The sequence below is a fragment of the Pinus tabuliformis genome, chromosome 3_1 (assembly GCF_031772625.1).
Source record: "Pinus tabuliformis cultivar Carrire ecotype Pingquan chromosome 3_1, CPIR1, whole genome shotgun sequence".
Lineage (NCBI taxonomy): Eukaryota > Viridiplantae > Streptophyta > Pinopsida > Pinales > Pinaceae > Pinus > Pinus tabuliformis.
In genome coordinates, this window is record NC_142301.1 from 942960706 (window position 1) to 942988592 (window position 27887).

Sequence of the window (27887 nt, forward strand, 5' to 3'; positions counted from 1 at the left end):
GTCCTCGTACTCCTCCATTACCTTTTCCATCTGTTGTTTCTGTGCAAAGGGGACCTGTTTGGAGGTCGTGGCCATTGTCTTCTTCTTTCCCTCAGGGCATATCATCAAGAATAAAAACTCCCTATTTTGGAAATGAGCTTTCTACACTATTTTGCAGTAACCAAATAGATGGCGGTAGGCGGTGCTTCCTCTAGTATACTGTACAACTTATTTCCCAAAGTAACAATAACGGCATGAGGCCTTCACTCATACACAGCATGTCGCTTCCATAAGTATGGTTGGCCTAATAATACATCACAAACATCAAGGAGACAAACATCACATAATACCTCATCTGTGAAGGGCTTGATGTTGTATGGAAGGTAGCAATGCTGTTTCATGCCAAGATCTCGTCCTTGGTGAAGCCACCCAATGGTGTACATTTGTGGATGTGATGTGGTCAGTAAGCCCAGCCGTTTCATGACCTCTATCGAAATGAGGTTCTTTTGGCTCACACTGTCGACAATGAATTGTAGCAGGCAGCCCTTTACCCACATCTGGGAGTGGAAGAGGCGCTCCTCCTCCTTTGGATATTCGGGTTCCTCCTTCTGGATCTTCATGGTGGCAATGGTGGTGTTGGGCTCCGCATTGATAATATTCTTCCCTTTTTCATTCTCTTTGTCGGGTCCTAACTCAGAGTCATAACATGAATCTGATTCTGAAGCCTTTATCTTGGCCACCAGTGATTGCTTGACCCAACACTCACTTGTGTTGTGAGTGGAGCTCTTATGGAACTCACACCACTTTTATGTGTCCTTCTTTGGCTTCACGATGTTTTTCTTTGCTTGCGGCTTTGGCGGATTGTCCTGGGCTACCTCGCCTTGGCTTTGTCCTTTGTTTTTCTGTTTGTGGGCACCTTTCCCTTTCTTCGGATTCGCAGATCCAAAGTCTCGCTTCTTCTATTTAAACTTTTTCTCAACCTTGATTGCATATTGGTATGCCGTGCCGACCAAGGAGATGTCTAGGAATTCCATCTCATCTTGGATGTACCTATGCAGGTAGCCAAGGTACTTGAGAACCAAATGCTTCTCAGAATCCTTGATACCCAACTTCGTTCGAAGGGTATGAAAAATATTGGTAAACTCCAACACATCTTGGTCCCTTCCTTGTCACAGCATTGTCCACTTAATGCATTTATCCTCATAGCTCCTGACAGCGTAGTATTGCTCCTTGATGACATACTCGAACAAGTTCCAAGTGGGTGTAGTTGAAAACAATGACTTTGTACTTTCATCCAGTAGGTTTCCCACCAGTCCTTGACGTGGGGGGCTTCTTTGAGAAGTGAAAAGATGATATTTTCCCGACTGGAAAAATAATGAACGAAAAATATGCTTCTATCATATTTAACCATTTATCTACAGCGTCTGCATCTATCTGACCCTCAAATGTGGGAATGTCAAAGTTAACTTGTAACTTAAAGGGTGTGGCGCTTCTAAAGTAGCTGTCGGAAGCAGGTGTGTCGCCCCTGGGTAGTCGCTGAAATATCTAAGTAAAGTTGTCCATCATCGTGTTCCTTTGTCGCTCAAGGGCTTCCTCAAGCAAGATTTTGATAGGATCTCCTGCCCCCTCATCTTTCTTTTCATCCAGCATGGGAGGCCATCAGGATTTGCGAAGCTAGTCTTGCAAAGGTTCAACCAATTCAAGCCCTAACTCCTTATATCCCGACCTCATTGGGGACATGCAAAGAAAAACAAAGAAAGAGAAGACCACTCTGATACCACTGATCTAGATTTAAATAGGAACGCAAAGAATTACAGATATAACCATAAATACAAAGATGTAGTAGAAATAACACTTCATTTCATTAATATCAAACACTGAAATATGCTTACAAACTAAGTGGAAATAAGACTAGCTCGAGCGATGGTAGCTTATCTCTTAGAAGATATGTGGCAGCTACATACCTCTGAACTATGTTATAATGAGGCTCAAGGGCCTTTTTATTATTGAACAATAAGAGAAAACCCTAAACAACCAAAACCCTAACCCGAGGAGATGTAACACCAAGAGTTTATGGGCCCCGTTGGGGTGAGTTGGATAGCCAACTTCCCAGGGTTGCGACTTGGTCATATTATCTTTTTTTGACGTGCATGATAACCCATTGGAAAAATCTCTCTAAGGACTATGACAGAAAATATGATTTTAGTTAGAAAATCACTGGCGTAGATTGCCAAAAAAATGTTGTTTAGGGCCTCAAAACGACTCTTGAAGTTTAGGACCCAAAAAAAGTGTTAAAATAGTAAATTTTGCTACAATTAAGGAAACTAAAAAACTGAAAGAAATAATGGTGGGGTTCCAAGTGGAATTGGTAGGTGGCCACCAATATCCACCTGGATCACCTTAGGAACATGAGAAACAGAGATACGTCATCCTTTAAGAAGACGATTCTTTCAATCTTTCTCCTACTCAGCTCCAAATGGTCTCAGATAACATTATCACATTGGTTAGAAGGAAGTATGAACTGATACTCCAGAGAGACAATTCAAATTTAAGAAGAGAGGAGGTGCCCAGAAAACCTAAGAACACAATAAAAGAGGTGTCCAGAGTTGCTCAAGTGCTTAGAAGAGAAGCAACACCTAAATCTGTTAATTTCAATGAGTCAACAATTCCAATTAGAGAAGAGTTAAAAGCAGTCGAGCAACCCAAACCACTATAGCAGCCAGGTGACTAGAGTATTATTTCATGCAACTTGCTTATGCTGGCTTAACTTGGATGTTACCTACCTTTTTTTGTCTTAACTTGGTTTATCAGACATTTTCACTTTGAATGAATCTAAAATTTTGAAAGTATTGTCATTATTTTTTTGAGACATGTTTTTGACGATAGTCACATCAAAATTCATTTGTTGTTTCAAACCAGCAAGTGTGGTTCATTGTGAGGACAAGATGAAGAACCAGATCATGGGAACAAGTTAAATAGAGAGAATGATCATTAAAAAGAAACAACTATGTTTGACCAAAGGAAACGACTACAATGGACTAGACTTCAGCGACATTTCCATGGACCAACAGTTACAAGAAAGTTTATTAATTAATTAGTTAATTTGTTAGATTTATTTATTTTCATTTAAATCTATATGTAACTAAATCTATATGCTTATAATTAACTAAAAAAATAAGAACTTAAACCTAATAAATAATTGTTAAGGAACAATTTATGATCTTCTTTTTAATTTAAAAAATAAATTACATATAAAGTTATACTATTATAGGAAATATTATGGGATAAATTAAGATTAAAAATAAATGTTTATTAATTAAATAATTAATTATTTAATTTTTTTATTGAAAATAAATATTTATTAATTAAGTAATTAATTAGTTTATTTGTTGATCCAAAATGGATCTAGAATAGACTTCTAAGTTTAAAGTGTTCCTCACAGAGGAAAATGAAAGTCAAGGGCTGCCCTTCGGAATAGTCTCATTGCATAGATATTTTCATTTTGAATCTACTACAACTTGAATGGGCTGACATGGACCTCAGATGCAGAAGTTATCGCAGAAAGAAGATTGCCCCTTATCCTTAGAAAAGGAGGCATTTCTTATAAAAATGGCCTAAAAGGCTCATTGAAGAAATCGCATCACAAAAGGCCAAAGGGAAGGACTTAGGCCAAAGGCAGAAGGAACCCCAATTGCGACCTCCGACTTATCACATCAGAGGTAGTCCTTCGCCCGATATCATGACCCCATGCAGAGTCGATTGCGATATGCGATGAGTCGGATCGGCGAATTGGCGATATATATATATATATATATATATATTGCATCAGAACAATGCATCCGATGTCGTTTAGACCCCCTGGGCCATTGCGATAGTGATATGATGATAAAGCGATCGGCGATCAGAGGAGAGACCATATGCGACATGCGATTGGGGCCGATAGCGATGCACCGATATCGGCGATTGGTGATCGGCAATCGATGATCCCCAATACAAAGTGCTGTTGACATAGTGCGATTGCGATTAGCGATCAAGGCGCGGACCTGATAGGGTTTATAGATGCGATTGAATATAATTTGAAGTCTGGAAATTCAGATTTTCAATGTATTCTCGTGTATTTTGGTTTGGCCATGTGACGATGTGATTGCGATATTGCGACCGAAGGCAGACCTGATAGGGATTATCAACACGATTTCATAGATTTTGAATTCTCGGTTTTTGCGCCCGAGTATTCTCTGTGTATTGGAATTTTGTTCCATTTTCAGGGATTTTCCCGAAGAAAGGCCGCCTGTGTATTTCCCACTGTAAAAATGGCCCCCACTCTCCTTACGATGCTATAAGTGGGCGTTTGTGACAGGAATCCATTATAAAACGTGCAGAGCCAGATGGCCAGACACAGAGCCACAGGGAGTAGAGGAAACCGCAGAGCCGCAGAGGGATGAATATAAACAGAGAAATGGACAAGAAGCCACAGAGCGAGAAGGATGCCTCACAAAAGCTAGAAAGAACGATTAACAGGGGGCTCACACATTCTAATAATTAGCACGCTTGACAGAGAGCTCAAGATATTCGTGCAAAGGCTGAGAGAGCACAGAGAGTTTTGGAGTCACTTGAAGGTCGAGTGAACCAGAGAGCTCAATTGACAACAGCGAAAAGTTTCCAAGGTCATTAGAAGGTTGCTGAGAGTCGCTTGGAGGTCAAGCGAACTACAGAGGCATGCAGAGGCTAAGAGAAGCTCAGAGAGCTCAAGAGTCGAAGAGCCAGAGCCAGAGCCAAGAACAACAAAGAGATCAAATGATCCAGCTGTTGTTGGTGTCCAAAGTGTGTTGAAGATAGAAGAAGGCATTCCAGAGACAGTGAAAGAATTCTAAGGGAGTTGGTGCAAGCTAGAGAAAGATTGCTCAGAGCACTGATTGAAGGAATCTAGTCCAGAGAAGCCTAGATCTGTCTGCAGAAGTATGGACATCCAACAGGATAAGATGGTATTCTAAGTCCATTGTTCCTGTGTAAACCAATGGAGTTGAGTGTGGAGCTTGTAAAATAATTGATGCCATAATCCCAGAGAACCTAGTTGACTTGACTAGAGCTCAAGGAGATGTAGCCCAAGAGGTTTGGGTGAACTCCATATTATATTGTTGTTATGTGTGATTGCTTATTGCTGCATTGTATTTGCTGCTTTATTTATTGTTACATGTATTTAAATATCAGTTTAAGCAAATGAACATAAGCACTTAACAGTTGAAGGCAAACACAAGCATGCACTTATTTTCAAGCACTTTTTAATTCGGCAATTGGTTAATCATAAGGTCTTGGGAATATTTAAGCTTTGGAGCGGGAGAGGTTCTTGTAAGCTTGACAAGAAGCCTTTTAGTGGCCCATTTTCAGATCATTTGTCTATTATGTTTATTTATTTAAATATATATGCTAAAATATATTATCTTGATTTTAGTTTCAAAATAATATATATATATATATATATATATATATATATATATATATATATAAATTTATATTAATACTATTATATGAAGTATTATGGGATAAAATATGATACAAATATAATTTTTTTATTAATTAATTAAATATTTTTATGTTTATTAAATTTATTTATTTTCCTTTGAAAATATATGTTACTAAATATAATAAGGGATAAATTAATATTAAATATAAATGTTTATTAATTAAGTAATTAATTAGTTAATTTATTTAAATATATATGTAACTTATTTATTTTCTATATCATGTTTAATAAAAAGTAAAATTATAAGAACCTCAAATACGAAATTAAACCTAATAAATAAATATTAAGGGAAGTTTTATTATCCTCTTATTTAGAATTTAAAACTAAATAAAATATAAACTTACAAGAATATTATTATAGGATCAAATTAAAAATATTAATAAAAATGAAGAAAAAATAAAGGTAATTAGTACCAAACAAAAAAGGGAAAAACAATAAATCAATAGAAAAGGGAACATAAGGGAAATTCAAACAATCCAGAAGTCTAGGGAATAAAACCAGAAAGGAAAACAATAAAACTAATGAAGGAGGGTAAAAAAGGGAGGGGGGTGCTTAGAGGAAAGGGCAAGAATCCAACAACTACTAATTTTACAGTCGTCATCCCTGTTAAAATTGCTCAACCACCTTTCGATTTCTATTGTCATTATTTTACTATCAAAACACTATTGGATCGATTCAAAGCAATATGGAAAGTTGACAACCCATATGAATTTAATTAACTGCAATTAATTTCTATGATAGATTTAATTGAATGATTGATGAAAGAAAATAGGTTTCAACGAGCAGCCTCACTGCTTGTTCAACCTAAAGAAGCCATAGGTCCATCGATTACTCTCCTGGGAGCCAAGTTAGAATAATCACGTTTTGTTTGAAACTATGATACAACCAACTAATAAATTTAAGGATTTCATCATGCTTGAGTAAATTTAGAAACAAAATTTTGCAAGCATTTGCAGTGAGATTATTTTTTTTATGGTTTCTATCTTTGAATATTGAATACCTTTCTCTATGTTTGAATACCATAAGTATATCTCTTATCGAACTTCCTCATTCTCCTATGAAATCAACAGGGACTATCACTGCTTGCAGTCCTTGTTAGAATGGCAGTGCTGCAAGAAGCTAATATATGATAGTAGGCCTCATGTGGTGATTTTTTCTTTAATGGAGCAGGGTTACATCATCCCCTTCTTTGATCTCGCCAAGATTCTTACAAGGAAAGGACAATTTATTGTTACACTCGTCAATACTCCTAAAAATGTTAAGCATTTGGAGTCTATGGTTGCTGTCACCTACAGAGTTGATGGAAGCATGGACATCTGCCTGGAGGAACTGTGTTGTCCAAAGGGCATCGACGGCCTGTGTCACAATGTGGAGAACACTGATTCTCTTCCTTACAATCTCATTTCCTCCTTCGTATGTACTTGCGAGATGCTTCAACACCACTTTGAGCAGTTGCTGCAATGCCTCTCCGATGAGTCGGGCCAAAGCCCGATGTGCATTGTGACTGATATTTTCTTCAGTTGGAGAATTGACATCGCCAATAGAGTCGAGATTCCGAGGGTGACATCGGATGAAGGTAGATTCATAAAAGGTTTATCAATTGCCAACGTAGATGATTTCATAGAGGAAATCAACAAGCTATTATGTACACCAAAACTAGGAATATAAGCTAAGGAAGTCTCCATGGAATACTACTAGATCCCAATGCTTCTACTGGTTGAATACATCCTTCTTCGTGTATTGCAAGCTGAACCCACCCATGGGAATCTTATTATAACATTGTACTTGAGATAGATGCATATGGCATATGCTATTATTATGCTACACTAATACTATATTTCAGTACTTTCATTCAAGTCTCGGATAACCAAAACAATAGGGTTCCCAAGAAAATTTATGGGATGAATAATTTCCATGAAAATACAAAATTGCAAGGCGTTGTCAAAGATAGATGAAATTTAATTTAAGATTCAGTATTATAAATTGAATAGGATATGGATTTATGTCAATATATTTTTATTTCTTCTATGTAAGTTTATCTTCTAAATCTATGTTCCTAAGTTAATAGTATATTTATCTATGGAATCCATATCTATCTATATATATAGAGTTAAATTTATTAGTCATAAGTTAAAGTTAGGACTATATAGTTATTTTTATAGTGAAATTTAATTTAAAAAAATAATTTTATTTCTCATATATAAAATATTGATGGGGGTAATGGGGTGATTTGATTCGAAGACAACCATCAAGGCAGACGATATATAGAACAAGTTCTCTCTATACCACGTTACCACCCTTAGACTACAGCCTGCATATCATGGAGGAGGGGGGTCAATGGGGGACAAAGGATTACATAACGTCAACCTGTACCAAGCACAGTGAAGGGAGAAGGAATGCTAATGTTTTTGAAATGCATAGCTTTATGCATCATCATGTAAATTTACTCTAAGATGAAAGCTCTGAGGGATTTCCCTTAATGCGTTGAGTGAGGAGGAATGTTAAGGTTGTTGACATGCATAACTTTATTCATGATCATGCAAATTTACTCTAAGAAATGCGCTCCTCTCACAGCTGGAATTCAATAAGGTTACCATTCTCACATAGCAGTTATAAGTCACATATGGAATGACATCGGATTGTCAAGGGAAACAACTCTGCTCCTTTTTAATTATAGAATTTGAAAAAGTGAATGAGGTCTAATCCCATACAATTATGGCTCCTTAATTCATAATTACTTCTTTTTTTGTCCCTCTTTGTTTCATCTCCCTTCTGGAACTAATTTTCCTTACTTTTATCTCAGCGGTTCCATGTCACACTCCCCAACCAAACCTCACCTATGTTCATCTCCGTGCTTGTGATTTATTGAGTGCTTTACTTTTCCCCATCTTCATCCCACCTTTCCTTCTTTCTATATCTCCTTTTCTTCATGTTTGTGTTCCCCCTGTATTTGGCCTCTACTATCTTCATGATGATGATAGAACGTGCCCATGTGTGGAGAGGAGGAGGCGGTTGTGGCATACATGGAAATTCAAGAGCTCAGGCCCAAGACAAAGTGTCCGCTGATCGTTATCAAGAGGATGACTCGGTGGTCATTCAACATGAATTATCTGAAATCAAATAATAACTAGTGGATGAGCACATGAATCTCCCAAATTCAAAGGTTCGCATTGAGGTAGAGGACTGGATTCCTCACTCAAGGGCACCCAAAGCTCGGTGAAACCAATACTTTCACATAGTGGACCTATATCAGCACCTTAAGAACCTATGTATGAAGGTTCTATTTGACTGTAATGAGAATAGGGATGAGCTCCTCCTTCAGATGGAGAAGCCTCACCTGCTTTATCAAATTATAGATGGTCATCTGTAGCGCTTGGAAATAGCTTTGCTCAGGGATCGAGAACAAGCACCCTTGGCATGGCTTGCCCCAACTGAATGAAATCATGTACTTTCTATGTCTCACAACCATTTCTAGTACACCCAATGTATGTCATATCTGTTAATTCTATTTTATAGTTTTTGTTCTCATTCCTATCACGACTCAAAGAGTATGATTGTGAACCAACTTTTTATGCTTGGTTTCAAGCTAAAACTGATGAAATATCTGATATCTGCTATATCCTATACACATATATTTCTATAGTATAAGTTGTGAATACACATGCGTGCACACACACACACACACATATAATTGTAACACCCCTATGATCCTACTTTTCTAGATAATTACTATGTTAGTCATTAGACTATTATTGGTTACAATGAGAAAAGAAGCCATGATGAGTATTATGTCATGATGTAGTTAAATTATTGAATTAATAAATACATTTCTTGGAAGTATTCACAAAGGAGCAATAGAGTATAGAAGACTTCCTGCCAGCTTACGAAAAAGTTGTGGTGGTCAAGTCCAAATAATGGACCTTCCTTAAAAGTTAGCTAAAAAATGTTGGGAATTAAATTAACATAACGTGAGAGAAAGGTTATGTTAATCACTTAATTTGAGAGAAATACTAGGTGGGGTGCAATAAATCATTGCGAGAGAGAAAAGTGTGCTTTAAATAAAAAGAAAAATATCTTTTTCGAAACAAAAACTAAAAAGACCTAGGAAAAAAGGTTAGCAGACCTTAAAAGAATGACATTGCTAAAAATCTGCTAGGGAGGATTTTATAAAAGAGCACCACTAGGGATTAATGTGGATCATTAAATCCTAACAGTAGGAATGTCTTGGCTTAGGGGGAACTATTGGTGATAGTTCATGGTCGGGTAGCGTGCATGACTCTTGAATATTTTGCAAGAAATATTTATGGTTAGACGAAGTTTTGTTATATTTTATTTGTTAATTTCTGAGATATGAGTTATATTTTACTTGCCAATTGTTGTTGGGAGAAGTATCCAATACGGAATGACCCTATCCCACTCTAAGGGTGATAGTACCTCAGCAACAATCGAAGCAAAGCTATCTAAGATTTCTTCTTTATGAAAGTAAAATAGGGGAGAAAGGGATCCACTAACCGATGTCTTTCGCTAATGATGGATCCAATCTTCTCTCCTTGCTGCTTGCTCCCAGCTCCTTGCTCTTTCACTGGCCCAGCTACACAAAGATCCTGCAAAAAGGCAAGAGAGGGAAACTACAAGAAGCATACATTCATAACTGATTCAAGGATTAGAATAAATCAAATACACAAGTATAACAATACACCATTGAGACACATGCATATAGAAGAACCTCAAAAGCTTTATTAATAGAAGAAGTAAAGTTCAGGAAGTGTTACAACCATAAGAGGCCCAATCCAGCAACACCTCCCGGCAGAAAGAAATCTCCTCTTCACCTCCTTCAAAGCAATCACCCAATAGCTCTAAACTCAAACCAACAACACTTCCTTACATTCACAATATTCCAGCCCCCTTAGACCTCATGAGAGAGCTCTATATATAGGAGTTTTGGAGAAAGGATGAGTCAGCTTGAGGCTGGCATGAAGCTGACTAGTGTCCTCTCCCACTTCAGTTATTCTTCAATTCTTGAGTCCACTTGGAGATCCTTGCTTCCACTTGGAGTTTAAGAACCTCTTACTCATCACTAGGCGAATTCCCTGATCCAAGTGTCATTTTGGAAGCTTCCTGGGCACTGACACATTGAGGAATGAGACTTCCACCTGTCAAATCTCGCTCAGCGCAGGTAGCCTTTGTTGGAGTTGACATTCAACGCAGGTACAGAGTGGAGCACTTGACATTAAGCGCAGATGCTCAGTGGAGCAGTTGACATGATCCAGAATTTGCTTGTTTTTGAGTGTTTTCAGGTGGAGAACTGATTTTCAGTGTTGTGGTTTGCTGACCTTGTTCCTCTCGAGGTAGGAACAACATGTTTAGGGACTTTGGATCCCTTAATTATTGACATTTCATGCTCAGTGATGCAAGGCACAAAAATGTCTATAACAGTTGCCCCCTAAAGTATGAGGTCGTTTATCGGGTGAAATGCTTTATCCGGAGGATCCGAAGTTCTTTCAATCGCTGAGAGGTGACCTGTAATAAAATACAATACAACACATTATTTTTCATTTAGCTTTCATGATCTAGCTGAGGCGGGCATTCCCATGCTCAGCTTTATAAATTCATTTTGGTACATAGAACAGACGATCGTCTGATGGTAGACTGATAATTCTCTGCTGAAATTATCATCCTTTGAGTAGGATGATCATCTGCTGCAATGATGTACACGACAAATGTCTTTATATCTCCTGAATATATATCGCAGCCCGGATGGATGAAACTAGATCCGGGGTCTTCAAACTCGTTCGATCTTCACTCTAAGTACAAGTCGATCCATGTGAGAACTGCGCTGAAGTCGAACATGGAAAGACATCGCTTGATTACCGGTCAATGATGTAAACTGTTAACAAGCGCGAGAGGAATCACCGATAATGATAATGACCCTCAAGGTACTGCAGTACAATTCACGTGATGTGAATAAAGGACTTGGCGTCGAACACCGCGCAAAATCTTCTGGTCGAAGGTCATTGATGTATACCTGTCGCCGGAAGTGAGAAACTTGCCATTGAGGCATGCAAGCTTCAAAGTACTGAAGGGGTTTTTCCTAGATCAACTTCTTGGATAATGAGCTGAATTCGACAAGAAGCGATCCGTCAAAGGAGGGCCTTAATGAATCCCACATCAGTGACACGGAACGGAGCTAATGATTTTAGTGGAGGTGAAAACAATCTGTGACATATGATTCAGGGTGGCGGTCATGAATGGATGAAGGATAATGTATGGTAGTGGATGGGACACGATTGACTCTTTCTGAACGACATCTCTTGAACATATAACGACACTGATGCGATGGATCGGTAGCATTACCCCAAATGTGGATGGTTTGGCGAAGACCATGGTGATGAGACCTGGTGAGCTCCAGTATTGTAGCAATAATGCTACAACTCCTGGGGCTTCCTGTCTCTCATGTTATCAACCCGGTAGTTCGTACAAACTTGGAAGCAACGGTGCTATATGCACAAGTACTAGCTCTTGTCGCAGCTGTCACTTGGTCAGCTGGCACAAGTCCGCTAGGGCTCAAGCCAACTTCTATAGGCTCTCAGAAGAAGCTTGCTAACTGATGGACGAAAGCTATGCTCAAAGGAAAGCTACTCTACTTGACAAACTGAACTGAAAGCAAATCAAAGCATGTAAACCTAGGAAACCCTAATTTAACTAGTCTAACCTCTACAATGCAAAGAGTGTGAATGAAACTTCAACCAAGGCTGCTGTCACCTCTAATATGTGCAAATGCATGGATCTAAACTACTTGCATCATGAAAGACATGTTTTTGTATTTTTCCTTTAAGTGTGTGGAATGATTGTGATTTTGTGCTAACTAGGGTTTGGTGGTGCAGATGGGATGGAGAAGGAAGGAAAGCGTGGGACAGGTTGGGGAGGCTAGGAGAGGTCCCTAGGGATCCTTAGCATCCATCCACAGAGGTCCCTCACATTCAGAAGCTCGGAAACCAAGTGAGTGGCCTCCTACAGGAAGTCTGCAGGGGATCCTACAGGATACTCTAGTTTCTACAGGATGGCTGTGCAATTCTACAGGATGATTGGCCGTGGAGGTTTTGGGAGATGATGGAGTGTTGGAGTGGTGTGGGAGGCTAAGTGAGATGGAGATGGACCTGATGATGGCTCAGGAGCTGGAAAATCAGATGAAGGAAGGGTGTATGCAATGGTTTGATGATTGGAAGGATGGAACCAACGAACGTTGAATGAGATGGAGCTATGCGGGAAATGAGAGAGTTGGAGGGTAAATGAGTGAGACAGAGGTTGAATAGAACTTGCAGATAGATCAAGAAGAAGAAGAAGAAAATGGTTTGAGAAGGAGCAGCGTAAATGAAACAAATGACCTATGCATCAAAACGAGAAATTCATTAACCTATGATAATTGTGCCATGAAACCTATGAACAGAAATGGAAAACAAGAAATGAAACCTATGCGTGGAAGTGCAGTATGGATCGATGTCAAAAATGCCTGAATAGATCTTCAATGAAAACGTTTATGTTGCAGCTTGCATGGAGATGAGAAGACTGCTGTTCTTTTTGGTGGTTGGTCATGGACTACACCCCAATCCCTAACAGTGAGATGGCAGTGAGCCTTTACAACCTATTTTTGCTGGAGCTCCAAGAGATTATATCTATCCTCCTATCAAACTTAAACACTGAAAGCAAATCACCATAAACTAGTCCTATCTATGCTCATGAAAACGGCTAAATTAACAAGCTGGAAATCCGAATTGCATGTGAAAATAAACAAACTCAAAGTGCTGGAACAAAATGCAAACACATTACAACACTGAGGAGATCTATTGCTCTTAGGTTGGGCCCTAACCTGAGAGCTATAGCTCCTTGAGAAAACTCAGAACTAGATCAAAATCTGCCTTCTTTATTCATAATCTGATGTCATGCCAAATTGGCTTACAAAAAGGAACAAAAACTGAGCTCTAGCTCGTACTTTTCAATTACAAGAGTAATGCCAAGGTTCAAAAAGCTTCTTTACAAGGCTACGGCCTCAAAATTTATGCCAAAACGACTATCCAATAGGTGTCCTTGATTTTAGGAGCTCGGCTGTCCAGCTAGAGTTCAACTGCAGATCCTGTAGGACAGTCATAACTACTGTTCCTGTAGAGCAGTTTATAACTGCTGTTCCTATAGAACAGCTGGCTGCTTCTAAGCTCGGAGGGAGGATGGATTGGAGCTCGGAGTTCTTGGTGGGAATCACGAGGAATGTCCCTAAGACCGTGGACATCCTCTCCTAAAAACTAGCAGTGCCACCTCATTGTCTCCTTGCCTCCTTTTCACGTGGTCTTTTCTCCCTCTTAATGCAAAAACCTGAAATCATAATGCATTAGTCACGTAGATAAAGTGTCTACCCTCCCTCCTACAAACAACACGAATAAACTAAGAAATGCATGCATAAGTAGTAAAAAGTGAATGGTTTGAGCAGAGAGAATAGGCCAAAATGAGCCCGAATTGTACCAAAATTGGGGCTCATCATCACCCCCCAACTGAACCATTTGCTCATCCTTGAGCAACTTTGCCCTGGCTCCTCGTCTTTGGCCGAGAACTAGAGCCCGGAGCATGCCTTTCCTTCCCTGATTTTGGTGGTGCTGCCTTCTCTGCCGAGGGTGGCGCTTCTTCTTTTCCCGTTTTTGGCGGCCCTGCCTTTGCTGCCCCTGGTGGTGACGAAGGTGATGCTTCCTTCCCCTTTCCTATTTCCTTGAGCCAGGCTTCAGAAGGCGACTGGCCTATCTTTCGTGTCCAGGAAGTTATTTTTGGGCTCCCCTTTTCGGGGGTGGCTGATGTTTTAGAAGGGGTTCTTGCACTGGGTGAAGTAGGGACGTCCCCTGAAGTGGTTTGGCTGCTGGATGGAGGCTGTGGCTTGCCCGTGGTCATCCTCTTGCTTCTCCTGGCTTCAGATTGTAGAGGGGTCTCCCTCTCCCTTTTCTCCTTCGGTTTCAGAGGTGTACTGAGGGCAGCCAGCGCCGCTGCAGCCTTATTTTCGAGAATGCCAGCCCTCTCTTTTTTGTGTTTTGCTCTCTCAGAGCTCCTTGTAGAGGGTCCCTCCTTTTTAGATTTCGGGCTTCCTGTGGAAGGCCCTGCTTTGCCCACTTCCGGGCCTCCTGTAGAAGATTCTTTCTCTGTCTGCGGACTCTCTGTAGGAGGCTGTTTCTCAATGACTTCCGGGCCTCCTGTAGAAGCCTTTTCTCCAACGATTTTCGGGCTTCCTGTAGAAGCCTTGGTCTTTGCTTTTGGGCTTCCTGTAGAAGCCTGCTTCTCACTGATCTTCGGGCTTCCTGTAGAAGCCTTTGTTTTTGCTTTCGGGCTTCCTGTAGAAGCCTATTTTTCAATGATTTTTGGGCTTCCTGTAGAAGCCCGTTTTTGCTTCCCTGTAGACACAGGGGTCTTCACTTCCGCTTGCTTGCCTGCTTGAGCTTTGCTTTTTGCTTTGGGTGTAGGTGTTGTTGAGGTGCTTGGGCTGACGTGGGCCACCTCTGCTTTGTCCATTCTGCTCTTCATCCTCTTTTCCCTTGCTGACGGGGTAGGTGTGCCACCTTTTTCTTGGCCTTTCTTTTCCTTATGCCCCTTCCTTTGTTCTTCGGCCACTGCTTCGTGTTCCTCACTGCTAGAGGAACCCGTTTCTTCGACCAGCATTTTAATATCCCCGTCTTTGGTCAAATTGCGAAAGGATTCCCATGAGAGGGGTACCTTATATGAGTGCAATGCGTCCTCCACAAGCAGTTTTATTAACCCATGATGGGCTATCTGATCAGGGATGCCCTGTCTTAGCTTTGTAGCACACTCCATTAAGGACTGTAGTAAAAAGTAAGGAATGCTCAGTCTCTGCTCTGCGGGAAGATCAAGCCGATGTCTTAGCTCACTGAGCAGCCGGAAGTGATACGCATATATGATGCTGTAACGCCCCTCACAAGTGATATATTTCATAATGTGCAAACTGACTTTGTTCCAAGGTGGTGACAGGCTGGTTCTCCTCACCCCGTTTTTATCCTCTGTGAATTCTTCTTCAGGTGGGAAGAAGTCCTTCTTGGCTTGCTGGCTCAGCTTTCTCTCATCTTTGTCCCACGGCAGACCCATAGGAAGTTCTGTGATCCGACTGATGTGTTCTGGGGTGAGTTTGAGGCTTAGACCTCTGAAGGTTACTGTGGCCAGTGTCTGGGATTTAGGCTGCAGAGCCTGCAAGAATTCCTCGGCTACTTCATCATCGTAGCCCTGCAGCTTATCACAAAATGGCATCCACTGTGCTCTGGTGAAGAGCTCTACTACTGTCGGGTTTCTCCTTAGTGTATTTGAATCAGTGGGCTCTCGTCTTATAAACCCACCCGGCATGATGGACCCTGTCGTTTGAACTGAAGGTGGCAGGTGTAAAAGAGGTTTGGTTTATGAGAACAGAGCATGCACATACAAAATTCAACACAGACTACTTATACCACCATCCTGTAGAATAGTAGCAACGGCACAGCAAACACAATTCCACCAATATTTTTATAACCCGACCGTGGACGATGGTCTTGCCACTTCTAAGAACCAGTTACATTAAGAGTTCAGGGTTACCTCCTTAATTGGCCACCTTTCTTTGCGAGGCACCCGCTTTCCTGTAGATGACTGCGATCCTGTAGACTGTGCTCCTGTAGAACCACGTTCCTGTAGAAGCCACGCGCAATTCTCGGGGAGGACTGTAGTTGGCCGCGCTCACGGTGTGCTTGACCAGCGTTCTGGTAGCCAACAACTCGGCGTATCAAAATACAGAGGAGATCAGAATGGCTAGCCGAGTTGAAGTGTTGGATGATAAATGCGTGTGGTTGATTTAGCCGATTGGATTTTGAACTGGCGCAATCCATGGCGCGGGGGATGAGCTGTCCCCGCCGGACCGTTGGGCGACGTCATCCATCCTCCGCCTGCGTATTCACTCACTGCTGCATTCATTCCCTCAGATTTGCCGCCGCCTTTCCTGTTAAACTCATGCTTCTGACGAGAGTGCTCCCACGTGCATGCCGTTCATTCTCTTTGTCATGTCCGCCACCCAATCACCCAATTACACTTTAACTAGCCGACGTGGCCAGCCGACTGGCCATACGGCCGCTCAACCATTCAATTTTACGCTTTGCAAACAAATTCAAAGTTAGATTCATGCGATTTGATGGAATGAAGGGGAAGACACTTACCTGCGCGCGGCTGCACACGATTTTTCGGTTTTTGGACGACGGGGAGCGGATCTACCTGCTGCATGCGGCTTACACAGTCCCGGAAGCTCGTGGTAACCAGATGCCAACGCTGGAGTGGACGGATTGGCTTGCATGCGCCCGCGTTTCATCTCGGATGACGGTGCTGTGAATGGCATCCACTCGAGCAGGTTGAATTGTTACAGGATCCCCGCGAGGGGTCTCGTAACAGTCCTTTCTCCTTGGGTGCATGCTGCACGATGGCGGTTCTGATCACGATCCCGGAGCTCTTGATGCCTGTGGTATGAGATCCCATCATTTTTTATTTTGGAAATGGCTTTCTCACGAGAACTCATCGATTTCCTTTGTTTGTGCAGGGACTTGGCCGCATGTCGACACAGGTGGTGGAGCATGGTGACAGCAACGTGCAAGGATGCTTAACAGAGGCTTACATGCATCCAAACCAAGCCATGGTCGCGAAATCTCCTTTTACGACGAATTCTGGCCGCCCAAAACTCCTACAGGAAGCTTCCTGTAGACACAGAGCTTCCTGTAGAAAGTTCGGCCTTCCTGTAGAGAGTCTGCACTTTCCTGTAGAGAATCCGCGCCTTCCTGTAGAACGACTGCGCTCTCCTGTAGAAAAACTGTGCCTTCCTGTAGAAAGACAGCAGTTTCCTGTAGAAGATTCAAACCATGATAAAATTGCACATACCTTGAAAAACATAAGTATTCTTGGAGGAGGAGCTTGTGAGGTGTCCTGGCTGCATGAGAAGGACCTTTGACCTTGACTTGAGAGGCTTCCTCTCCTCCATAGAACACCTGCAATCTGCATGCAAATTTCACATAATAGCTTATTGATCTTGTTTTTTTCTTTTTCTTTTTTCTTCCTCTTTTTTTTTTTGAAAGATAGCAGGGGCGCCTCAATGAGGTTTTCACCCTTACCACCTGCCTTAAGCGCCTCAGAGAGGTTTTCACTCAAGGATCTTTATTTCCTTTTTCTTTTCTTTTTTTTTGAAAGATAGCAGGGGCGCCTCAAATGAGGTTTTCACCCCTACCACCTGCCTTGGGCGCCTCAGAAAGGTTTTCACCCAAGGATCTTTATTATTTTTTATTTTTTTTTATTTTTTTTTTTTTCTTTTGTTTTTTTTTTTTTTTTAGATTCTTCAGGGTGTGCCCAAAGCAGGGGCAGGACCCTTCTCTATGACCAATACTGCCTTCTCCATAGTTTTGATGAACTCTTGTCTGGAGGGAGGCTTCCTGTAGATCTTCAATCGATGCCCGTTGACAAGCATGGGGATGGCTTCCTCATCAATGGTCCGGATAAGAACAGATCCATTGTCATGACATTTTTCCACTGAATATGGCCCTAGCCATCTGGTTCTCAGCTTCCCCTTGAAATCTTTGTATCTGGAATCATACAACAAAGCCCAATCTCCCGGCTGAAATTGCTTGTCATGGAGATGTTGGTCATGCCACACCTTCCTCTGAAGTTGAAGCACTACTGAGTGAAGGAGGGCCTGCATGCGGTGCTCATCCAGTCCATTCAGCTGCAATAGCCTTTCTTGTTGTGCATGGCTGAGATCTAGATCCAGATGAGCTGCCATCCTCAAGGTATTGTATTCGAACTCAATGGACAGCAAAGCCTTCTTCCCATAGACCAGCTCATAAGGTGTAAAAATGGTGGTGGTCTTCCAAGTGGTGTTGTAAGCCCATGTGGCTTCAACCAAGCGATCTGCCCAATCTTTTCTGCTGCTGCTCACCACTTTGGTCAAGATCCCCTCTAATGCTCTATTGGTGACTTCCACCTGCTCATTTGCTTGAGGATGATAGGGAGTGGAAGTCCTATGCTTGATCTTGTGATGAGCTAGGAGATCTTCAACCAGGTTGGAGGTGAACTGGCTCCCTTGATCGGTGACCAGCTCTCTTGGATAGCCAAACTTATAGAAGATGTTCTCTCTTAGGAACTCGGCCACTTTTTCTTCTGTTGCTGCTTTGATTGCTTTGGTCTTTGCCCACTTTGTCAAATAGTCAGTACACACAATGATGTAGGATCTCTGCCTCGAAGAGGGATTGATTGGACCCACAAAGTCCATGCCCCACTTCTCAAATGGCTCAAGAGTCACTTGAGGTTGGAGAGGCATCTCATCCCTTTGGGTCGGTTTCCCCATTCTTTGGCATTGGTCACACTGACTGACATATCTTCTGACATCTTGATGAAGTGTGGGCCAATAGTAGCCTGCCTGCAGGATCTTGAAGGCAGTTCTCGTTGCTGCAAAATGTCCTCCACAAGGCCCATCATGACAGGTGAGGAGGATGTCAAAGACTTCCTCTTCCCTTACACAACACCTTAAGATCTGATCGAGGCCAAGCTTGAACAGATTGCCCCCGATCCATGTAAATGAGGCACTCTTTCTGATGATTTTGCTCTTTTCTCTCGAAGAGAGATGCGGAGGGAATTGTGCTGAAACAAGGTAGTTTGCTATATCAGCAAACCATGGAGAGAGTACTGAGATAGCAAACAGATGCTCATCAGGCATCTGGTCATCCACCGTCCCATCTTCATCTGCAGACAAATCCAATCTAGACAAGAAGTCAGCAACAACATTTTCTCTACCTGGTTTATCAACAATGGTTAGATCAAACTGCTGCAATAAAAGTAACCATCTAATAATACGAGCATTCACATCTGGTTTATTCATCAAATATCTGATAGCAGCATGGTCAGTATGTACAAAGGTCTGGTAACCAGTAATATAATGTCGGAACTTGTTCAATGCATGGACCACAGCTAAGAATTCTTTCTCGGTTACAGTGTAATTCAGCTCTGCTTTGGACAAGTTTTTGCTAACGAAGTAAATGGCATATGGAAGTTTTTGCTCAACTTGTCCTAAGGCTGCACCTATGGCTTTGTTTGAGGCATCAGTGTGGATGTGGAAAGGTAGGGCCCAGTTTGGACCTCTCAGGATTGGAGCTGACACTAACTTGTCTTTTAATTCATTTAAACTCTTCTGACAATCGTCAGTCCAATTAAACTCCACATCTTTTGCCAACAGACCGAACAATGGCGAGGCTAGCTTGCTGAAATCTTTAATGAATCTTCGGTAATACCCTGCTAATCCCAAGAAAATCCTAGCATCCCTTACCTTTTGTGGAGGTGGAACCTTTTTGATTAGAGCGGTTTTGTTAGGATCCACCTGTAACCCTTGGCGAGAGATGGTATGGCCTAGCACAGTCCCTTCAGTCATTAGGAATTCACATTTTTCAGGGCTAAGGGACAAGTTCATCTCGATGCACTTGGTTAGGACCTTTCCCAAGTTGGACAATGCTTCCTGGAAGTTAGCCCCGTAAGGAGTAAAGTCATCCATATAGATTTCTACTGCATCATGGACCAACTCCGAGAAGATGCTCAAGACAGCTCTCTGGAAGGTAGCAGGAGCATTGCATAGCCCAAAGGGAAGGACACGGTAGGCAAAGGTACCCCAAGGACAAGTAAACGTGGTCTTATCTTGGTCTTCCGGGCTGATTTGGATTTGATTGTACCCGCTAAACCCATCCAGGAAAGAGAAGAACTTCTTTCCTGCCAGTCCATCCAACACTTGATCTATGAAAGGCAGAGGGAAATGGTCTTTCTTGGTAGCTTTGTTCAGCTCTCGGTAGTCCACACAGATTCTCCATTTCCCATTTTTCTTGGGAACCAAAACCAAAGGGGACACCCATTCACTATCTGAGATGGGGTAGATGAATCCAGCATCCAACAGTTTCTGCAATTCTTCCTTGACAATGTCCTTAAGGGCTGGATTCATTCTCCTCTGGGGTTGCCTAACTGGTTTACAATCCTCTTTGATGTATATATGATGGGTACAGACCGAGGGATGGACTCCTTTCATCTCCTTATAGCTCCAAGAAAAAGCATCTAAGTGGCTGGCCAATAGGCTACACAACTCCTTCTCCTGGGAAGGAGATAGGGAGGAGCTGATCTTTAATGCTCTCTCAGGGCCGAACTCCACACTTTTGACTCTGGGAGTGACGGGGCTGGTTGTACAAAGGTCCACTAAGGTGCTAGCTTGGGCATCCTCCACCAACTTCTCTAAGGATAGTGCACTGGAAGGTGGATTCTGGATCAGGGTCTCAATCAAATCATCCTCGGTAGGAGGGTCTCTTCTAGTGGTATCTAGGGTGCACAGAGGTGCTGAGTACACCTCGTCTTCCTCTCCTTCTTCTAGCCAAAGTGGTAAGTCATGCTCTAAGGAGGGTTGGGCAGGAGGGTATAGGACTAGCTGCTTGGACATGGGACCATTTTTTATGGTCATATTTCCTGCCCTACAACTGATGTAAGCATCTGCAGTAGCTAACCAAGGCCTTCCCAAAATGAGAGGATATCCAATAAGCTTTGCCTTTGGTTGCAGAACCAGGAAGTCTGCAGGGTATTCCCAAGAATCAATGGAGACCATGACATCCTCCACAATCCCTTCGGGAGTCACGGTGGAGCGATCTGCTAATTGCAGTACTGTCGAGGTCTTCCTCAAGGAACCCTGAAGATTGAGTTTTTGCATGGTATCCGTGGTCATCACATTGATGGCCGCCCCTAGATCAATCAAGGTGTGGGGGATAATGGTGCCATTGATGTGAACATCTACTACAGGACTTCCATGATCTAGGTACTTTGGGCAGATGACTTGTCCTAGCATAAGGTCAGACAGTTGTCCTATGACATTGATAGTTGAGGCATCTTTCTTCCGTCTGCCTGGGTGTTTGAAACACTTCTCCTTAACCAGCTTGTTATATATTGGCACATCCTTGATGGCTTGGAGAAGTGGGATTTTTACACACAACTGCTTGAGCTCACCCAACAGCTCATCTTCTTCGGGGTTAGGTTGTGTGGTGGCTGTTAATCTCTCAGGAAAGGGTGGAATAGCTTTTGGTTCACTTTCCTGTAGATCTTTCTCATCCTGTGGGGGAGGAGGTTGGCGATCTGGTAGAGTCTTTCCAGATCGAAGGTTGATCTCCTGGATCTCCACAGCATAGGTAGGGCATGAGGTTTCCCCAGTGTATACCTGTTGGGCCTGTCTATTTTTGGGGTTCGGGTTCGGTTGAGCAGGCATTTGAGGTTGCCTTGGAGGAGCAGGAGGTAAAGGTTGAGGTTGAGCTGGTGGTGGAGGCAAAATGGCAGGAGGAGTGTTGTATTGGGGCCTCCACCCCGACTGAGGAGCACTCCATTGAGGCTGCGACTGGGCATGTGAGTGATATGAATGAGAAGTAGGTTGAGTCGGGTACTGAGGTGGATAAGACCATGGAGGAGGCATGGACCAAGAAGGATGAGCAGGGGGACCCCAAGAAGGCATGGGAGTCGAGTGGTTGGGGTTATAATAAGCTTGTGGTGCCCCGTGCATTCCCTGCTGATAAGGTCTAGATCCTTGAGGCCTCCTTTGGTTGATGAAGTAGAGAGGTTCAGTGGGGGCTTCGGTTCCTTGGTACATGGCTTTAAATCCAGGTAAGGTTGGACACTGATTTGTTGGGTGGTCCTCCTCACAAACGAAACACACTTCAACCGAATGCAATGGACATTCGTTCTTAGGGTGTCTTCTGGTGCACCTAGGACAGAAGACAGCCAAGGATCTCTCAGCTTCTTCCTTCTTCTGCTGGATCCTAAATGTTTCCAGCTGCATGGCAATGGTCTGTCTCACCTCACTCTTAAGATCTTCTAATTGGTTTGTAAACTCATGTTTGGAGAAAGGGACACCAGTGGAGAGGAGATTTCCTCTACCTCGTTTTCTAGCTGCCCTGGAATGATTTCTAAACACAGTCTTGATGTCCTCATAAGGCAGTTGGTAAATGTCCCCCCCAGCTAACATGTGAAGGGTGTCTAAGAGATCTTCAGGGACTCCTCGGAGTAGAACCAACTTGAGGGATTCAGGGTCAAGTGTGCACCTGGCCCGTTTATAGCTAAGTTGGAACCTCTCCTCATAATCCTCCAAAGACTCATCATCTCCCATGGTCATCCGAAAGATCTCTCCCTTGGTTTCCTTGGACCTACAGTAATCCCTATACTTGGTATTGAAGGCTTGCTGCATCTGAGCCTAAGTAGCGATGCTATTCCCAGGTAATCCCATGAACCAGCGTAGTGCTGCATCCTTAAGAGTGGAAGGGAAAAGCTTCAGCTTTTGCTCATCTTCAGTATAGTCATAAGTTCTACAAAGGACAGCAAACTCAAACAAGAAGGTATCAGGATCCTCAGTGTTCAGTCCATGGAAGTGAGGCAAGGCGGAGGGGCTAATGTTTTTCATTTTCATATCTCCATTGATCTCTCGGATGGGGAAAGCTCCTTCTATTCCCTCATCTTCTCTCCTATTATCAGCCATGGCTTCAGATGGAGTGGTTTCTAACTCTTCTTCTTCTATAGGGTCTTGGTATATCTCAGGATGCTCACCTATAGGTTCCTCTGGGTCACTGTCACCAAAGAAGAGAGAAGGGTGACTTAGTGATGTGGTGGGGGTGTTGGGTAGGAATTTGCCTGATTTATCTCGGTTCCTACGAGGCATGAAATGGAAAGGACCTTTCTTTTTTGAGTGCTTTTGCGTTTTTCTTTGGTACCTGCAAAACTGGAACAAAGTGATCTACAACTAACTATATTACTCAAATGAAATTGCGGAATTGGAATATTAATCTAGGAAAGCAAGAAATATTAATCTATGAAAGCAGGAAATGCTAATCTATGAAAGCAGGAAATGCTAAGCTACTTTTGCAGAATGGAAATGAAATAAACTACTGAGCAGAAGTAAGAGTGTGAAAGTAGAAGAAAAGCAACAATTACTAATACTCTGACGCTTCCCCGGCAACGGCGCCAAAAAGATGGTGAGCTCCAGTATTGTAGCAATAATGCTACAACTCCTGGGGCTTCCTGTCTCTCATTTTATCAACCCGGTAGTTCGTACAAACTTGGAAGCGACGGTGCTATATGCACAAGTACTAGCTCTTGTCGCAGCTGTCACTTGGTCAGCTGGCACAAGTCCGCTAGGGCTCAAGCCAACTTCTATAGGCTCTCAGAAGAAGCTTGCTAACTGATGGACGAAAGCTATGCTCAAAGGAAAGCTACTCTACTTGACAAACTGAACTGAAAGCAAATCAAAGCATGTAAACCTAGGAAACCCTAATTTAACTAGTCTAACCTCTACAATGCAAAGAGTGTGAATGAAACTTCAACCAAGGCTGCTGTCACCTCTAATATGTGCAAATGCATGGATCTAAACTACTTGCATCATGAAAGACATGTTTTTGTATTTTTCCTTTAAGTGTGTGGAATGATTGTGATTTTGTGCTAACTAGGGTTTGGTGGTGCAGATGGGATGGAGAAGGAAGGAAAGCGTGGGACAGGTTGGGGAGGCTAGGAGAGGTCCCTAGGGATCCTTAGCATCCATCCACAGAGGTCCCTCACATTCAGAAGCTCGGCAACCAAGTGAGTGGCCTCCTACAGGAAGTCTGCAGGGGATCCTACAGGATACTCTGGTTTCTACAGGATGGTTGTGCAATTCTACAGGATGATTGGCCGTGGAGGTTTTGGGAGATGATGGAGTGTTGGAGTGGTGTGGGAGGTTAAGTGAGATGGAGATGGACCTGATGATGGCTCAGGAGCTGGAAAATCAGATGAAGGAAGGGTGTATGCAATGTTTTGATGATTGGAAGGATGGAACCAACGAACGTTGAAGGAGATGGAACTATGCGGGAAATGAGAGAGTTGGAGGGTAAATGAGTAAGACAGAGGTTGAATAGAACTTGCAGATAGATCAAGAAGAAGAAGAAGAAAATGGTTTTAGAAGTAGCAGCGTAAATGAAACAAATGACCTATGCATCAAAACGAGAAATTCATTAACCTATGATAATTGTGCCATGAAACCTATGAACAGAAATGGAAAACAAGAAATGAAACCTATGCGTGGAAGTGCAGTATGGATCGATGTCAAAAATGCCTGAATAGATCTTCAATGAAAACGTTTATGTTGCAGCTTGCATGGAGATGAGAAGACTGCTGTTCTTTTTGGTGGTTGGTCATGGACTACACCCCAATCCCTAACAGTGAGATGGCAGTGAGCCTTTACAACCTGTTTTTGCTGGAGCTCCAAGAGATTATATCTATCCTCCTATCAAACTTAAACACTGAAAGCAAATCACCATAAACTAGTCCTATCTATGCTCATGAAAACGGCTAAATTAACAAGCTGGAAATCCGAATTGCATGTGAAAATAAACAAACTCAAAGTGCTGGAACGAAATGAAAACACATTACAACACTGAGGAGATCTATTGCTCTCAGGTTGGGCCCTAACCTGAGAGCTATATCTCCTTGAGAAAACTCAGAACTAGATCAGAATCTGCCTTCTTTATTCATAATCTGATGTCATGCCAAATTGGCTTACAAAAAGGAACAAAAACTGAGCTCTAGCTCGTACTTTTCAATTACAAGAGTAATGCCAAGGTTCAAAAAGCTTCTCTACAAGGCTACGGCCTCAGTATTTATGCCAAAACGACTATCCAACAGGTGTCCTTGATTTTAGGAGCTTGGCTGTCCAGCTAGAGTTCAACTGCAGATCCTGTAGGACAGTCATAACTACTGTTCCTGTAGAGCAGTTTATAACTGTTGTTCCTGTAGAACAGCTGGCTGCTTCTAAGCTCGGAGGGAGGATGGATTGGAGCTCGGAGTTCTTGGTGGGAATCACGAGGAATGTCCCTAAGACCGTGGACATCCTCTCCTAAAAACCAGCAGTGCCACCTCATTGTCTCCTTGCCTCCTTTTCACGTGGTCTTTTCTCCCTCTTAATGCAAAAACCTGAAATCATAATGAATTAGTCACGTAGATAAAGTGTCTACCCTTCCTCCTACAAACAACACGAATAAACTAAGAAATGCATGCATAAGCAGTAAAAAGTGAATGGTTTGAGCAGAGAGAATAGGCCAAAATGAGCCCGAATTGTACCAAAATTGGGGCTCATCAAGACCGGTGAATGAAACAACCCAACCCGATGTGGTACGGAGGAAAAGTGTCATGTTCAAGAGCGACTTGCTACCATTAAAACTTTGAGGTTCTCCCAATTTTTCCCCAGTCATTTCTGACCAGTACCTCTTTATTTTTGTCAAGCTTGAGGAGGATAACATATGCTTGTTCTATAACCTGCCCTTCGGGCAAGCCCATCGCTATGTTTTAACGAGCCTAGCGATAGGGAAACTCGTTCTCGTCTAAAGACAAGTTTGTCGCTATTTAATCATTTTAACGAGTCTAACGACAAGGAAAACTCGGTCCTTTTCATTTTTAGAGAGTCTGAAAAGGTACAGAAAGTTAACTCCAAAATTCCTTTTTTGTCATCTAATCCCTTAAGTCCGAAAAAGTATAAAACAATACAGAAGGGATGAGTTTTCGGTACTTTTAACGAGCCGAACAAAACAAGCGCTTGATCTTTTTGTGCAATAATCCCTCAGGTCCAAAAAGATTAAAATCTAGAGGAGGGATAGCTCTTCCGGTCGTTTAACGAGCTAGAAGGCCAAAACTCGGCGAACTTTTCATATTTTACGAGTCAGATGAAAAGAGCTCAAAGAAGACTCGTCTTTTGAGGAACGAGTGATGAACAGGGATAGCAACTGATTCCAGGTACAGGTTGGAATTTTCCAATCACGGCAGTGTCACGAGGATGGCTAGGTGAAATCACTCTTCGCAGTTGTTCCTCAAAATGGGTAAACAATCATATGGAGGTGAACGATCGGCCAAATGACGGTGGAGGTGACAGGTGCAAACACGACCAAGGCTTTTTATGGCTGATGAATTTACGATCACAATGGTTATTTACCGGTTCATTTTTTCTGGATGAGCTTGAACTCTAAGGGAAAGCCTGCTCATAATCTTATGTTTATTTTTTAACAAGCATGAACTATGTGCTAAAACTGCTCGGATCTTCCGTTTATTTTTTAATGAGCATGAACTCTGTGCTAAAACTGCTCGATCTTATGCATGCCCCCAGCATAATAATGCAAACGAGGCACATGCCCCCTAGCCTCCAGGGGGTCTTTTCATTTTTTAATGAGGTTGACACAGTAAAGAACTATCCTCTTGATTCTTTATTTCATTTTTTAACGAGGTTGACATGAGATAGGAACTATCCTCGAAGCTTTAGATCCATTAGAAATAGAAGGTTTCATATTCCATCGTGGCCATTTCCGCTAGATTACTCGAAGGCGGTAGGGCAAAAGTACCCATTAAAGTGGGGTCTTTTAGGAAAATTACTCCGATATTTTGGAGAGAATGATTGTTTCCATGGATCATTGGAATGCTTCCCGTAAAGATGGGTGGCATAACTCCTGCCGAAGTTGTCGTTGAACTGCTTGGTTGATCTTTTTCTTTGCCGTTCGACGACTGCGGATTCCCGTAATCTTTGTTCTTTGTCGAAATCAAAGCATCATTCTGTCGCTTGGAGGTCGACAACATTAGCACCTGGCACGGGGAAGCATTTCCACTATCAACCAGATTTTGACCTGGATTCGGAAACGGATCAGTTAACACAGCTGGGGTTTGTGAATTCTTTAAGAATCTTTTTAGCTCAGCTTTGTATGGACAGTCTGCTGTCCAATGATCCTCGTCACATATAAAACATGGACTTTTTGGTTTTCCTTTCCCAGGAGGGTTTGAAGAAGATCTTTTAGGAGATGATTCTCCTTGTTCTTTCTTCTTTCCTTTGTTTTGCTTTTTCTTGCTTCCTGGTTGATCGGAATTTTTGCCTTTATCTGCTGATATGGCATTTATTTCCGAAGCAAGAACCTCTTGATTTGCCTTTTGATTCGAAGTCTTACGGGGTTTCTTATTCGAATCCCTTGTTGACTTTGTGTTTGCAGTGCCAATCATACTGTCGCCGGCATGAGAGTCAATATTTGATCCAGGAGGAGGAGGAATTGAAAATTCTAGTCTGGGGGCATCAGGTATCTTGTCATAGAGTGTGCCAGACTGAGTATATACTAAGTCTAAATACTGGGCATGAGCAATAACTTGCTCCTCTGTTACGACCCCTCCCTTGGCCACATCTTCTGTTATAGCAGGAAGAAGCGACTTTATAAACCACTCAGCTAATAGCTGATCTGGAACATAAGTTTTTACCATTCTGCGATGACGACGCCACTCATGTATATGATCGGAT